The sequence below is a fragment of the Microcebus murinus genome, chromosome 20, assembly GCF_040939455.1.
Source record: "Microcebus murinus isolate Inina chromosome 20, M.murinus_Inina_mat1.0, whole genome shotgun sequence".
Taxonomy (NCBI): Eukaryota; Metazoa; Chordata; class Mammalia; order Primates; family Cheirogaleidae; genus Microcebus; species Microcebus murinus.
The window spans coordinates 20214651-20230383 of NC_134123.1; the positions used below are offsets into that span (position 1 = coordinate 20214651).

A 15733-nucleotide genomic window follows, 5' to 3' on the forward strand; every position below is an offset into this window, starting at 1 on the left:
GCCCCTCGATGAAATTTAAGCTAAGTCCCCTGATGATGGCTTCTTCATCCCTTGGCCCTGTGGGAACTTTCAGCTTCTTTCTGCTGCTAACTTTTTGTACCTCCAGGAGGTTTTTTTTTTTTTTTTTTTTGACACAAGATCTCACTCTGTTGCCTGGGCTACAGTGCAGTGGCGTCATTGTACCTAGGAGGCTTTCTTGATCAGGCACTAAGATGACCCCACGCTGCCTGTCTCATGTCAGTGGCTGCGTCTTGGCCCATTGGAAACATACACGCATCCTTTGCCCTCATGGTGTCTGGGCACACGGGCAGATCCCAATGTGGCTGTCTTCCTCGCTGTACCGCAAAGTCATCTGGCCAGCCTGTCTCCCACCATTAAGATTCCTCTCGGCCGGGTGCGGTGGCTCACGCCTGTAATCCTAGCACTCTGGGAGGCCAAGGCGGGCGGATTGCTCTAAGTCAGGAGTTCAAAACCAGCCTGAGCAAGAGCAAGACCCCGTCTCTACTATAAATAGAAAGAAATTAATTGGCCAACTAATATATAGGAAAAATTAGCCGGGCATGGTGGCGCATGCCTGTACTCCCAGGTACTCAGGAGGCTGAGGCAGTAGGATTGCTTGAGCCCAGGAGTTTGAGGTTGCTGTGAGCTAGGCTGATGCCAGGGCAACAAAATGAGACTCTATCTCAAAAAGCAAGAAAAAGAGAAAGAAGGAAAGAAAGAAAAAAGATTTAGTTGTCCAGCTAATTTCTTTTTCTATTTTTAGTAGGGACAGGGTCTTGCTCTTGCTCAGGCTGGTCTTGAACTTCTGACCTCAAGCAATCCTCCCTCCCCAGCCTCCCACAGTGCTAGGATTACAGGCGTGAGCCACTGTGCCAGCCCCCACTTTTATATTATGAGAACAGGTGGGCCAGTGAGGAGGAGAAAGGTGTCCCAGTCAGCCCCAGGAATGGGAGGGGTGTGGCAGTGTCCCAAGCAGGCACCTAACAACTCCCATGTTGGCTACTCTGCTAAATATTTTGACCCTTAAGGATTTACTCATTGAACCCACTAAGAGAAGAATTATGAGGCTCTTTGTTCAGTGTGATCAAAGGGACCACAGAACCGCCAAGTCTAGAGGCAGAATGCAAACCATGTCCCAGGAAACAGAAGAGGAGGGGGCTGAGAGAGGAAGGCAGTGAGTATGGTAGCGGAGGGAGGACCCCGAAGTCAGAGCTGCCTTAGGGAGAAACCCAGGGTCCAAGGGGAGCCTATTGCCCCAAAACAGTGTCCCCTGGGGGAGGGGTCCGGATCTTATTCTCAGGGTGGCCCAGGAGGACACAGATGGTCTGGGAAGGCAAGCCAGTGCCCTAGGAACAGCCACGCCAGCAAACCTATCTGAGATGATTAAATGGCAGCAGATAAATTTAACTAAACGTGAGTAATGGGGATACAAAGGGGAAGTGAAGAGAAATAGAATATTTTAGCAACATAAGGAAATGAGAAGAAAATGACTTTGCAATGAAATGTCAAACTTCTGTGCCTGGAGGAGATGTAATCTGGCCATTGCAGGCTCAGGAGAGCGGGGGAGTCTGTGGTTATTTCAAGCAAATTTTAATTCACTTTAATGTAATAACATAAAGCCAAATGTACCTTTGGGACAGTGGCAGGGGACAGAACTGGGAGTCAGAGAGCACCAGCTCTGTTAACTGAGGTGTTTCTTGTTTGGTGTTTTACAAGAAGAAGCTGTGCCCATATTCATTCATCCATCCATTCAGCGAGTGAATGTTAAAGCCTAAAAATTAATAAAAGACACAACGTGGCCTCCCCTGCCTTGATGGGGATCCAGGTCAGCTGGGGAGAAGACAAGTGAACAGCAAGTTGCAACATAGGGCTACACCCTGGGCCTCACACTTGTTGGTGCTCAATACAAGTTTATGGAATAAATGCATGATTGAAAGGGTAGTTCTAGGAAAATGTGAGAAAGGAGTGAACATTAAGCTGGGTCTTGAAAGATGAATAAATTCACAAGGTAGGCAAGTAAGCTAAGAGCAGGCCAAGTTGGGCCAGGCTTGGTGGCTCACGCCTGTAATTCCAGCACTCTGATAGGCCAGGAGTTCCAGCCTGGGCAACATAGCAAGACCCTGTGTCTACAAATTTTTTTTTTTTAATTAGCAGGGCATGGTGACACAGGTCTGTGGTCCCAGCTACTTGGGAGGCTGAAGCAGGAAGATCACTGGAGCCCAAGAGTTCAAGGCTGCAGTGAGCTGTGATCTCACCACTGCACTCCAGCCTGGGTGACAGAGTGAGAGGAGACCCTGTCTCAGAAAAAAGAGCCATCTGGGTAAAAGGGACTGCATGTGACAATGGCAAAGAGGATACCTGATGGGGAATAGCACTCTTGGGAAGGCAGCCTCTGATGACAATCCCCCCAGCACATTCACCTAAAGCTGTCACTGAACTCTCTGCCCCAGCCCAGCCACCTGCTCATGCTCCAAGGCTCACCTCCAGGCAGCCTTTCTGCCCAGCTCAGATGGGTGGATCACCCATGTGGTGCTCCCAGCCCACTCTGTGCCACCATTCTCATCACTGAGCACCCCTAGTCCCGTGCTGGGATGCCTTATCTGCATGCGATGCCCATCTCCCCACTGCGGCTGGGATGCCCAGCTCCTGTGTCCCGCCCATCCACCCACCCAGCGCACTAGTGGCTCCCTGGATTCCGGCCAGGCTGCACTGCCTGTGGGATTTCATTCCAAGGAGAGAGACAGCCCATCTGGGGAAGTGGCTCCAGAAGATGAGGTCTCAATCAACGTTTGCTAGGGGGTTCACCCAGTGAAGGGTGTTTTAGTCCATATCACATCGGATCTTTGAGCTCTAGAGAGACTCCATAATTGCTCTGGGTGACAGCCCTTCTTAAGTCCCCAGGACCCTGGTTGGAATAAATGGGCGCTTAGGACTGTTGGGCCTGGGCAACAAAGCCAGAGAAGCCGGTCCCAGGCGGAGAAACCACAATGGCTGGAGAGTTGGGGCGGGTTGAGGCTCAGGATAGTACCTGGATGGGGGGGTGTGGGGGGCCACCTCTCTGGACCGAGCTGAGAGCGGAACACACAGCCCCAGGAAATGACGGAACTGCAGGTTCCCAAAATATCCACCAGGGGGCAACCGAGGCTACACCAGCCGGCGGGTTGCCATGGTAACCGCGGAGCTGCATCTTGCTGCGTAGTCCCCAGACCTCCGCGGGGAAGTGCAGAAAACGCCCCGGGCGCGGCGTCCGTCCGGGATGCTGGCAGGTTTGTGGCGGGTTTGTGCCAGGCCGTGAGCCCAAGCAAAGGTCCAGGCAGAGACGAAGAACCAGCTGAAAGTAGACACCCAGAGAGGGAAAGACACTTGTTGGAGATCACACAACAGCCGACCTGGAAATAGAGCTGAAGAGAAAGTGGAAAAGGAAGGAAGAAAATGCAAATGACCAAAGCCCAGTCTAACAATTTTTTAAATTTCCACTGTTCTTTTTTTTTTTTTTTTTTTTAGACAGGGCTTGCTAATTTTTTTTTTTTTTTTAATTTTCTGTAGAGATGGGATCCCAATATGTTGCCTAGGCTGGCCTTGAACTCCTGGCCTCAAGTGATCTTCCCACCTCGGTCTCCAAAAGTGTTAGGATTACAAGCCTGAGCCACAACACCCAGCAGAACTTTAAAAAACATAATGCTATCAGGTAAATTAAGAATCCCCTCCAGCTGATCACGTGCATCTTTTTCTTCCTGTGCCATATTCTTCCTTTTCCTCTTGGGGCTTCTATTTTATCTGTAAAGTGAAGGATCTGGCCTAGCTGATCTCAAAACACATTAGTCTTTTTATAATAAAGCAAAGCCTTTATTTCATAAACTCAGCCCAGTTAAATCTGCACACATTTACTGGGTACATGAACGGTGGGTGATATCCTCGCCCAGGGTAGAGCCTGCTTGGTGGTCAGATGTCTCCATAACTGTGTCCCTGCCAGGCTCAGGCCTTGGAACAATCTAGCCCAGGCCCCTTGGATTCATGTATCTTGTTGGAGGACATTAGCCATGATCAAAGGTCACCTCAACTAGAATATTTGCAAGACAATTAATTTGCAAGTTTATTTAAAAAGTCAAATATAAACATCATTAATTCAATAAATATAATGTAAGAATAATCTTTTTTAATTTCTAGCCCTTCACTCTTTCTCTGCCCTCCTTCTCTATCCTGTCCTTGGCTCATTTTGTCTCATTGTATCCACTTTCTGATCTCTAAGCAGAGTCCTTTGGTTGGCTGCAAAAGCCCCCGAGTGTCATTTGCATCTTGAAGGGCCCAGTGGGATTAATACTATCCCCACAGCCAACTATGTCCCAGGGTCATTGAACATCCTTGTCTTGGGGGCACAGAGGTATCTGGGGAAAGCCTTCCTTGGGTAGACTTTTTTCATGACCCCAAGCCAATGAGGAAAGCTGGGATAAAAAAGAACAGGTCACAAGGCAGGGCAGAGATGGGATGCAGGGGCGCTCCTGGGACCCATCCATTAAATGACAAACAAGTAGGCAGGATAAACAAGGGGGCAAGTGGCTGGCCTAAGGAGGGCCTCTCAGGGAGAGCCAGATGGCTGAGCAAGAACCCAAAGTGAGGGCTCCTGACAGCTGGCCCTTGTTACCTGCAGGGACTACATTGCCCCTCACGTGACACCACTTGGCTCTGGCCTGAGCCGCAGTGATCACAGATGAGAAGCACTTTCACACAAGCAGCTTTTATTGCAAAGTGAAAGTAAGTTCCAGAGAGAGGAACAGGTCTGTCCCTGTAAGTGGAGAAGACCTAGAGTTTAAAGACAGAGTGTAGACAGTATAGTACACTCTCAAAGTCAGTAGAGAGCAGACTGCTCCAATAAGGAACAGCCTCATCCCAGGGTTAGGGTCTGTCCTGTATGCTAATCCCTAATTATATGTTAAGCTGGGGTGGAATATCATGTTGGGGGGGAAGTGGGTGGAGATTTCCCAGAATCATGTACCCTCCCATTTCTTTTTCTGTGCTTGTGTGGCTGGCTCCAGAACTGTCATGGTGCTAGGGGGTGTGATTTTTACTATGCTAATGAGGGAAAGTAGGTGAAAATTTCACCTTAGGTCATAATCTCCACTTTCCATGCATGCTCCTGGTTGGGAAAAGTTCCTAACCTTAAGTTCCTGCTGTTGTGATTTCTACTCTTTATCATCATTGGTCCATGCCACCTGCCTACCCTCACCCCTACCTGACAAATGGCCAGTAATGGTCAGGAATCTGATCAAAAGCAAACCTATTGAATATATCTATCATAAGATCCCAGATGTTCACAATTCACTGTGTAGATCTGGGAGACTGTCTAGTTTTTTTTTTTTTTTTAATCTACCCCCCTCCATGTATCTGAACAAGAAACTTTCATTAGATTGAACTAATGACAAATTGAGGTACAGTTTTCCATACAGTACAATTGTATTGCCTACAACAGAATAGTGCTCAGCAATGAAAGGGAGTGAGCTATAGATACACACAAGGACCCAGACTTCAAGAGCACTATTCTGGTGAAAAAAAAATATATCAAAAGCTCACATGCTGTATAATTCCATTTATATAACATTCTAGAAATGACAAAAATATAGAGATGGAGAATAGATCAGCGGTTGTCATGGACTAGAGAAGGAGGCAGGGGGGCATCACTATAAAAGGGTAGCACGAGGGAGTTTCTTTATGATGATATAGAAATTTCATATCTTGAATGTGATGATGGTTATATGAATGTATACATGTGATAAGGAACCATAGAATTATACACAAAGACATTTAAAAAAAAAAAAAAAAAAGAGTACAGGCCGGGCGCTGTGGCTCACGCCTGTAATCCTAGCTCTTGGGAGGCCGAGGCGGGCGGATTGCTCAAGGTCAGGAGTTCAAAACCAGCCTGAGCAAGAGCGAGACCCCGTCTCTACTATAAATAGAAAGAAATTAATTGGCCAACTGATATATATATAAAAAAAATTAGCCGGGCATGGTGGCGCATGCCTGTAGTCCCAGCTACTCGGGAGGCTGAGGCAGAAGGATCACTCAAGCCCAGGAGATTGAGGTTGCTGTGAGCTAGGCTGACGCCACGGCACTCACTCTAGCCTGGACAACAAAGTGAGACTCTGTCTCAAAAAAAAAAAAAAAAAAAAAAAAAAAGAGTACAGGCAAAATAGGTAAAACCCAAGTAAGTTCTATAGACTAGTTAAGTGTGTTGTGCCAATATTAATTTCCTGATTTTAATAATATGCTAGAGTTATGTAAGATGCCACCATGGGCGAAGCAAGGTCATATTACAGGACCTCTCTGTACTACTTTGGCAACTTCGTGTGAGTCTATAATTAACTTAAAATAAAAAGTGTAATTAAACTGTACTTGGGAGCAGGCTTTATTCTGTTTTGATTATTTTGAGTTTGAGGATGGTTAGTGTAATGGGAATATTATCTAGGACTCTTTGATTGCAAGAGTCAGAGAACCCATTTTAAACTGACATAGGACATAACAGGAAGAAATTATTGGTGCATGTAATTAAACTATGAAACATCAGGGCTAGAGCTGCTTGCAGGGCTAGTTAGCTTAGGACTGGCACAGAGAGAACTCACTCTCCCTCTCTCCCTCTGTTTCTCTCTCCCCCCCCACTCCCTCTCCCCCTCTCCGTCTCCATATCCGTTCCCTCCCCTCCTCCCATCCTTCTACCTTAATCCTCTCTTCCATCTGCTCTCTCTTCCTCCCTTTCCTCTCTCTCAGCCTACAGTCTGGACTCCTCTTTGTATGTTGGCCTGAAATTTTCACAGCTCTGCTACAATCCAAGGGAAAAGGCTTCCTCTAAGCATCTGCCTAAAACATCCAGGAGAAGAATGTAATTGTCCTGGTTTGAGTAACATGGAAGGCTGGTCCGTCACCAGCACTTCATAGAGGAGGGAGAAGACATTCCCCAAAGGAAGATTGTGCTACTTCTGAGAGGAAGGGATGTTGTGGGGTGGGAAGGGAGAAGGTGCCCATTATAACATATAAATACATATATTAATTAATGGAAATTAATTCCTGAATCTTTTTTTGTTTTTTTGAGACAATCTTACTCTCTTGCCCCAGCTAGAGTGCTGTGGCATCAGCCTAGCTCACAGCAACCTCAAACTCCTGGGCTCAAGGGCTCCTTCTGCCTCAGCCTCCTGAGTTGCTGGGACTACAGGCATGTGCCACCATGCCCGGCTAATTTTTTCTATGTTTGGTAGAGAAGGGGCCTTGCTCTTGCTCAGGCTAGTCTCGAACTCCTGAGCTCAAATGATCTGCCAACCTCAGCCTCCCAGAGTGCTAGGATTATAGGCATGAGCCACTGCACCTGGGCCCTGAATCTTTTTCGTGTAAGAAAACAATTTGCAGCCAGGTGTGGTGGCTCATGACTGTAATTCTAGCATTTTGGGAGGCCCAGGCAGGAGGATCGCTTGAGACCAGGAGTTCAAGACCAGCCTGAGCAAGAGCAAGACCTTGTCTCTACAAAAAATACAAAAATTAGCTGGGGGTCATGGCGTGCATCTGTAGTCCCAGCTACTCGAGAGGCTGAAGCATAAGGATCCCTTGAGCCCAGGAGTTTGAGGTTTGCAGCGAGCTATGATGATGCCACTGCTATAGCCCAGGTGACATAGCAAGACTGTCAAAAAAAAAAAAAAAAAAAAAAAAACACGAAAAAAAGAGAAAAGAAAAAGAAAACCATTTTCTGGTGCAGTTTAAGGTACTTCTGTGGTGGCTGTGTGCACACTGTTGGTCATCAGACAAGTGTCTGTGGCAGCCAGGCTGTCAGCTGAAGACTGATGGGTGGCCTGCAGAGGGGCACGAGATCGCTGGGGAACTGTGCTGAGCCTACAGGGTCGAGGCCAGCCAGAAGGGCCCTTGGAGGATCCTCCAGGACGGAATCACCAGGGACTCAACTGTAACATGGGAAGGTATACAGCTCTTGGGACAGAGGCCAGTTGGATCCTGGATCTGACGCTTGGTAGCTGAGTGACCTTCACAAGTCTCTTAAATTCTCTCAACCTGTTACTTCACATGGAAAATAGGGACGAAAGTATCTACCTCACAGGTGGTTAAATGCAGTTGAGATAATGTATGGGAATTTCCTAGTCCGGTCCTGGCAGGCAGAAACTGCCAGACTTTAATTTGGCGTTGTTAAGTTCGCATCATCGCGGCCATGCGGATGACTTTAGAGCAGTAGTGCGTCGCAGAGGACGGCAGGTGGCGCTCGAGCCCAGGGGTCTGGAAACCGACGCCCTGGAAGGTCCAGACAAAGCAAGCGCCTGGTCCCATTTCAGGACCGGTACGCGCGTGCTGGGACTCGCTTTCCCGGGGTCGACGCGGGGTGGACTCGCAGCTCGGCCACAGACCTAGAAGAGGAGGGCGGAAGCTACGCAGCCGCGGCTCAGCGCCCCAGTCCTGTTTCCCCGTCAGGGGACCCCGGTTCCCTGGTGCTCCAGGAATCTCAGATTCTCTGGCTTAACGTTATCGGACCTGGACGAGCTACGTTCGCTGGGTCCCATCTCTTCTCGCGGGTTTCCGTGGAAACCATAGGGTGGGATACTTTGGGGAACGTTTTAAGTTCTTGGGACCTGGATGTCGTTGTGTTCTGGGGGAGGCCCCAGCCAGAAGGCTGGAGCCACCGCGGGGCCGAGGGAGGAATTGAAGGTCCAATGCTTGTGGATGTTAAAGATAGAGCAGGCGACAAGAAAGTCATTTGGTCTTAACGACGGGTCCATTCAGCTCTCCCTGGCAGGGACAAGGTCGTGCTGCGTCCCTCATCCTCTGGTCCGCAAGCAGAGGGGCGCCCCCTGGCCCCCCAGGGGCGGGAGGTGAAGAGGTTTTGGGGGACCACTAGGGCACCGGAGGCCTCTGTCATCTCCCTGCCCCTGGAACTCCACTGCACCTGCCGGGTGATCTTTTCAGCCTCAGAAAGCCCAGTGGGGCACACGCCCAGGCCGTTGTCATGGAGACAAAGCGTCAAATTATGTGGCTCTTGATTGGCTGGGAGGCTCGTTGGCGCCCCGCCCCGTGCCCGCGGCATCGGGGAAACTGCGGGTGTGGACCATCTGCTGGGAGTGGCCGGGGGTGCTGTCAGAGGCTTGGATGTCCTGCGCCTTGCGCCTTGGCGACAATGGCCAGGATAGAGTTGGGCTGACCCCGACTCCTGACTCCTTGCGGCAGAGCCGAGCTAGGCAGGGCCGCGATTCCCCTGCGACTGGCCTGCCGCTTCCCCCCTCCTCCGCCCCAGAGCACAGACCTTGAGCGGAGAGGAGGGGCCTGCGCTTCGTCCTCGTCCTCGGGCTGCTCTCCCGGGCCACTCCGCTGGGACCACATCCCCATTCCTCAGGGGCCTGGCATCCTTCCCAAGGCCCAGAGCCCAGGGGAGCTGCCTCCGGAGCTGCAGTCAGTGGACCCGCACAAGTAACACCGCCGCCGCCTCTGGGACAACCGGGACCTTAGGGGGCTAGGGGTAGTCCTGGTTAGGGCTAAGGGGCGGCATATAAGAACTGAGAGGAGGAACGGATGAATCCCTGGGTGTGTGCATCCATACGCCCGTCTATGCAGAGATCCGAGCCAACCACTCCAGTGCCGTGAATGGGCCCCTCTCCCATAGCAACCCCAGATTTTCGAAATAACACCTTTAGTCTATGGCCATACAACCCTGAACGCAGCCAATCTCATCTGATCTCAGAAGCTAAGCAGGGCCAGGCCTGGTTAGTACTTGGATAGTAGAAATTATATCTTTGAAATGGACAACCGAAGTATTTTTTCAGCCTTATATAAGCAATGAATAAAGTATCTTCACCCCATTTTTGTATTGCTCTTGAGTGTCGAAGGCTCATGCACACTCATCTCCAGTCTGACTCAGGTCTCCCTCGGGTCTAAGCCCACACCTTGGGTTGGGGCCCCTTCGAGCGCCCCGCTGTGCACCCCTTCGAGCGCCCCAGTTGTGCTGCTGCCAGTGCCCAGAGAGAGCGAGCTTCAGTCCTGGAGATGACTTGTGTCCAGAAAGAGCCAATGGCCCTGCCTGGCATTTCTCAGCCTGGTAAGAGTGAGGCAGGGTCCTGGGGAGGGGCACTTAGCACAGGACCAAGTGGTTCTGTAGCAAGATGTGACTGTGTCTCATCTAGTGGAAGCCAGCTGGAGGCGGGAGGGGGTTGTGCAACAGCAGCCCGAGGCCCACGCCAAGGAGCAGATCCTGGAGCGGCCAGTGTCGGTACAGCCCCCGGGCCACACTCCCTAGGGAGACAAGTGTGACAGTGTGTTTTAGCGGCTGCAGCTCAACAGGAAGGCTGTGTCCTTAGTGGAGGACTTAACCCTGAAGCCTGATGCCAAAGTAAAACTGGTCAAAGTGAGATTTGGAGAGAGTACTTGAGAGACACTGGGTGCCCCAAGCTCTAGCTGAGGATGGTTATGGGTTATGGAATCTACAAACAACAATGACCCTTTGACTTTCTTTTTTTTTTGAGACAGAGTCTCACTCTGTTGCCCGGGCTAGAGTACCGTGGCATCAGCCTAGCTCACAGCAACCTCAAACTCCTGGGCTCAAGCGATCCTCCTGCCTCAGCCTCCCAAGTAGCTGGGACTACAGGTATGTGCCACCATGCCTGGCTAATTTTTTCTATATATTTTTAGTTGGCCAATTAATTTCTTTTTTTTTTTTTTTAATGGAGACGGGGTCTCACTCTTGCTCAGGCTGGTCTTGAACTCCTGACCTTGAGCGATCTGCCCAACTCGGCCTCCCAGAGTGCTAGGATTACAGGTATGAGCCACCATGCCCAGCCCCCTTTGACTTTCTTCACTTGGCTTCCAAGACCCCATACTCCTAGTTCTCCTCCTACCTTCCTGGCCACTCCATCTCTTCAACCTCTAAACAGTGGAGAGCTCCAGGATTCAGATCATGGAATCTTTCTTTGTGGACACTTCATCTCAGCCAGTGCCATAACTTTATCATCTATATGTTGTTGATGCCCAAATTTTCATCTCCCCTGAACTCCAGGCTTATATGGCCAACTGCCTACTGAATCCCTCTGCTTGGAACTCACTGTGGCCAAAATAGAACTCTAAATTCCACACATACCTTCCCCTCAGTTTTCTCCATCTCAGTAGATGGCACAGTGAACCTAACTGAGCTGGCCACAAAACCAGAGTCCTGCATGACTCTCCTGTCTCACCTTCTGTGCAGTCCATCAGTTAGTTGAGAAATGGAACATTGCCCAGACCCAAAACCCCCTTCAGGGGACCCTTTTGCTCACACACTTTTCCCTCTCCTCATAGGAAACCTAGTTTTCCTTTATAGATTTTCCAAAGAGTGTGTATCTCATAGCTTTATACTTAAAGGCTGCCTATTTTTTAGCTTTATATAAGTGAAATCATTCTATTTGGATTTCTCAATATGTTCTTTCATTCTACATTATTTTTGTGAGGTTTGTCATGTTTAGAATGTAGCTCTATGTCTGCATCTTTTACAAGCAAAAAAGAAAAAAAAAATAGAATGTAGCTCTAATCCATTTTCTTCCTTTCATTATATGTGGTGCTTGAATATACCACAATTTATTTATTTACTGTTGTCAATCTATGTCTTTAAATACATGAACCAGTCCTTATTTAAACTCAATTTTTCATTGATCCTGTATCATGTTTTTGGTTCACGGTGGCCATAAGCCCACAAGACAAAATTGATTACTGTAGACAGTCGATTTTAATTTAGATTTCCACATATATTTACCACTTTCTTTGTTCACTGTTGCTTTATTTATATATGACCTTCCATATGGAATCATTTTCCTTTTGTTTGAAAGACGCCCAAGTTCAATGAGTCTTTGTTGATGACATTTTGGTTTTTTAAAAAAAAAATGCCTCTATTTAATCTTCATTCTCAAAGATATTATTCCAACAGTCTTCTGGCTTCCATTGTTGCTTTCTTCTGATTTTTGTTCCTTCAAAGACAATCTTTTTTTCTCTCTTGCTACTTTTAAATCTTCTTTGGTGTTCTACAGTTTCACTATGATCTATTTCTGTGTAAATTTATTTATCTGGTGTGGGATGTCAGTATTCCACAATCTTTAAATTTGTATCTTTCATCAGTTCTAGAAATTCTTGGCCTTTATCTTTTCAAATATTGTTTCCTTCTTTTCTTATTCTGGAATCCAGATTAGATATGTTATACCTCTGTGCTTTTTTTTTTCCTCTCATTTTTTTCTATCTCTATTTGTGGGTAAGTTCCTGGCATCTACCTTATGTGCACTGATTTTCTCTTCTGCTGTTGTTAACCCTGTACATTCTTTTTAACTTAGCACTTACAGTTTTTCATTTTTAAAAGTTCTATTTAATTCTTATTCAGTTCTTTTTTTGTTTTGTTTTGTTTTTGAGACAGAGTCTCACTCTATTGTCCAAGATGGAGTGCAGTGTTGTCATCACAGCTCACTGCAACCTCAAACTCCTGGGCTCAAGTGATATATCTGCCTCAGCTACCACACCCAGTTAGTTTTTTCTATTTTTGGTAGAGATGGAGTCTCCCTCTTGCTCAGGCTGGTCTCAAACTCCCGACCTCAAGGGATCCTCCCACCTCAGCCTCCCAGAATGCTAGGATTACAGGAATGAGCAACCATGCCCAGCTGATTTAAAAAATATTTTATCCAGTATTAAAGTTGTTGAGCCACAGTGCCAGAAACAGAAGTGTATTTGTGAGTTCCTTAGAGGAAACCAATGGATACCTGATTTGGAGATCTGGCTCTCCTCCTATTTCCTCAGTTCCTTCCACAGCCTCTGACTGTTAGGAACTGCACAATCCCCAGGAACTAAAGCCCAGTTATTTTCCAATGCATCTATTCCCTACACAATCATTGGACATTCAGGTTGCTCTCCTTACCCTTGGTGTTGTTCTTTAACTCCCTTCTCTCTTATTCTGAGAGGCATTGGGGTAGTTTCTAACCCCTCCCCCTTCTGGGTATTCTCAACGTTTGAGTGCTTCTCTTTCTACGTTCATGGGGTGGGGTTGGAGGGTGTGGAATACCACATTCTCCACCAGGTGGAGGGCTTGCTGTTTGAGGAATTCTTCCCTTTTATTCTGATCCTACTCTCTTTATATAGCCCAGGAAAGAGGGGTCACGTTGATATCATGGTTAACAGTAGTAGGGCAAATTCAGCACCTGGCCCCCCCTTTTGTGAGATCTGAGGGTGTCTAGCCACACATGTTTTTATCTCTGTTTAGAATACAGAAGAACTTAATCCTCAACTCTGAGTCCTGGTTGCCAATTCTGGGACAACAGGAAAAGTTCCTTTTGTCGCCTCTGTAACAAGCGACCCCACTGCTGTTGCCAAGCCAATGGCTCCCATCACACTCAAAGTAAAATCTACAGTGCTTATCATGACCTCCAAAACTGTTACAGAAAGCTCAGCCACTTGTCCACGAAGCCTAATCAGAAGAACGAGGACAAGCAGTTTGGGGAGGAAGGAAAGAGACATTTTTATTAGTTTGCCAGCAAAGGGAGGAAAAATGGATATTATCATCTCAAAATACAAATTTTTCATGAACATAGGCAGAAATATAGATCTTTTAAAGGGAGGGTTCTCAGTTCAGGCAATTACTGTGATTAACTATTCAAATCATCCCATCTCTGCCAAAAAAAAAAAGCCTGTGAACTCCGCCAGCCCACCTGGGATTTTTAACAAGACTTAACCTGCCTCAGGGATGCAGGCCAAGCTGCAGGTCCCCAAAAGAGTTTTAAAAGGGGGAAGTTTTTTAAAGAGACAGAAAATCAGCTGGATGCGTGTGGTGGCTCACGCCTGTAATCCTAGCACTCTGGGAGGCCTAGGCGGGTGGATCGTTTGAGCTCAAGAGTTCAAGACCAGCCTGAGCAAGAGGGAGACACACACACTCCCCACCAAAAATAGAAAAAATTAGCTGGGCATGGTGGCGCATGCCTGTAGTCCCAGCTACTTGGGAGGCTGAGGCAGAAGAATTGCTTGAGCTCAGGAGTTTGAGGTTGCTGTGAGCTAGGCTGATGCCACAGAACTCTAGCCTGAGCAACAGAGCAAGACTCTGTCTCAAAAAAGAAAAATAAAAAGAGACAGTGTGACAGAAAATCCTTCCCCCACTCCCACCCCAGGTTATTCCCTGTTATATATTCCCCACTCTCTTTCTTTCTTTTTTTTTTAAGGCTAGTCAAGTGGAGCAGTGGGAGTGGAGAAGGAACAAAGGAATCTGTAACTGGTTGTGATCAATTAGTTGTAAATACCACAGCACTTGGACCAACTCCCCACTCTCAACTTTATGCTTCTACATCTATGGGAGGAGGGGCGACTACTCTATTACAAGACTTTGCTCCATCAAGCCCCAACCTCTCCAGTCCCTCACTCTGTGGTAGCTGCATCAGGCATCGGTTCCTAAAACACATCAACCTTGTTCCTACCTGAGGGCTTTTGGTGCAAAAGCTCATTTCCTTCGGCCTGTTATTCTTTCCTCCCTTGTGTTCCTGCAGTTGCCTTCTTAAGTTGCAGGTACTAAGTCACTGCCTCAGAGAGGCCTCCCCAGACCACTGTAATTCATATTTCCAAATTACACTCTCTGCTAATTCCAGAGCATTATATTCAGGCAGCAGTAAAAAGAAAACATTGATTTTTTTTTATCATTCATCCTTTTGATATAGCAGTGTAGCATCAGGAAGATTTAGTTGCAGTCGTTTTCTACCATGTGACCATGTGATACCCTAATGTTAAGAAATCAAGTCTAAGTCTAGGATATTTAGGTTATTTGTGATATATAAGATATCATTACGTAACAGAGAGAATGGCCTGAAAAAAGGGTAAAAATATATTCTGTCTCTTTAAAACCTCTCCCACTTCTTGTGGAGAGCTAAAACCTGCATCCCTGCCTCAGGACAGTGGTCAGGAGGGGTAGGGCAGTGTCCTTTATTATTTGTTTCACCAGAGATGGCTCAGTTGAACTCTTCTGGGGGGACTGGGGCAGGCGGAGGTCTGGGTGAAGGTCACTAGTTTGTCTTCACTGAAAATGGGACGTACCAGAATCACCAATTATAATTCAACAATAGCTTGAAACTGAAAACTCTCCCTTTAAAAGTTCTGTATTTGGCCGGGCGCGGTGGCTCACGCCTGTAATCCTAGCTCTCTGGGAGGCCGAGGCAGGCGGATTGCTCAAGGTCAGGAGTTCAAAACCAGCCTGAGCAAGAGCGAGACCCCGTCTCTACTATAAATAGAAAGAAATTAATTGGCCAACTGATATGTATATAAAAAATTAGCCGGGCATGGTGGCGCATGCCTGTAGTCCCAGCTACTCGGGAGGCTGAGGCAGAAGGATCACTCGAGCCCAGGAGTTTGAGGTTGCTGTGAGCGAGGCTGACGCCACGGCACTCACTCTAGCCTGGGCAACAAAGCGAGACTCTGTCTCAAAAAAAAAAAAAAAAAAGTTCTGTATTTCTTCATCTGAGCCAAAAAATAGAAACTAAACAATTAAAAGCTCTGTATTTCCGCCTATGATTAGGAATTGGAACTTTAAAACGGGAGTCTGCCATTTTCCTCATTTGCTGACAAATTAATAAATCTCTTTCCTTTTCCTCAACCACCTGTCCTCGTTCTTCTTCTTACGTGGCCTTGCAAACAAGTGCCGAGCTTCGGCAACGATTATATAAACCTAATTAGCTGTATCTAAAAGTTCACCTATCTTTGTGTTGAAATTTTCCATCACTCA

General features: G+C 47.4%; 1 protein-coding gene across 1 annotated transcript in view; it reads right to left on the reverse strand.

The window, feature by feature from the left end:
• The window catches only part of SLC7A6OS (solute carrier family 7 member 6 opposite strand), a 319699-nt gene that overhangs the window by 185629 nt on the left and 118337 nt on the right, over nt 1-15733 (reverse strand). The gene's annotated exons all lie outside the window — the stretch shown is intronic.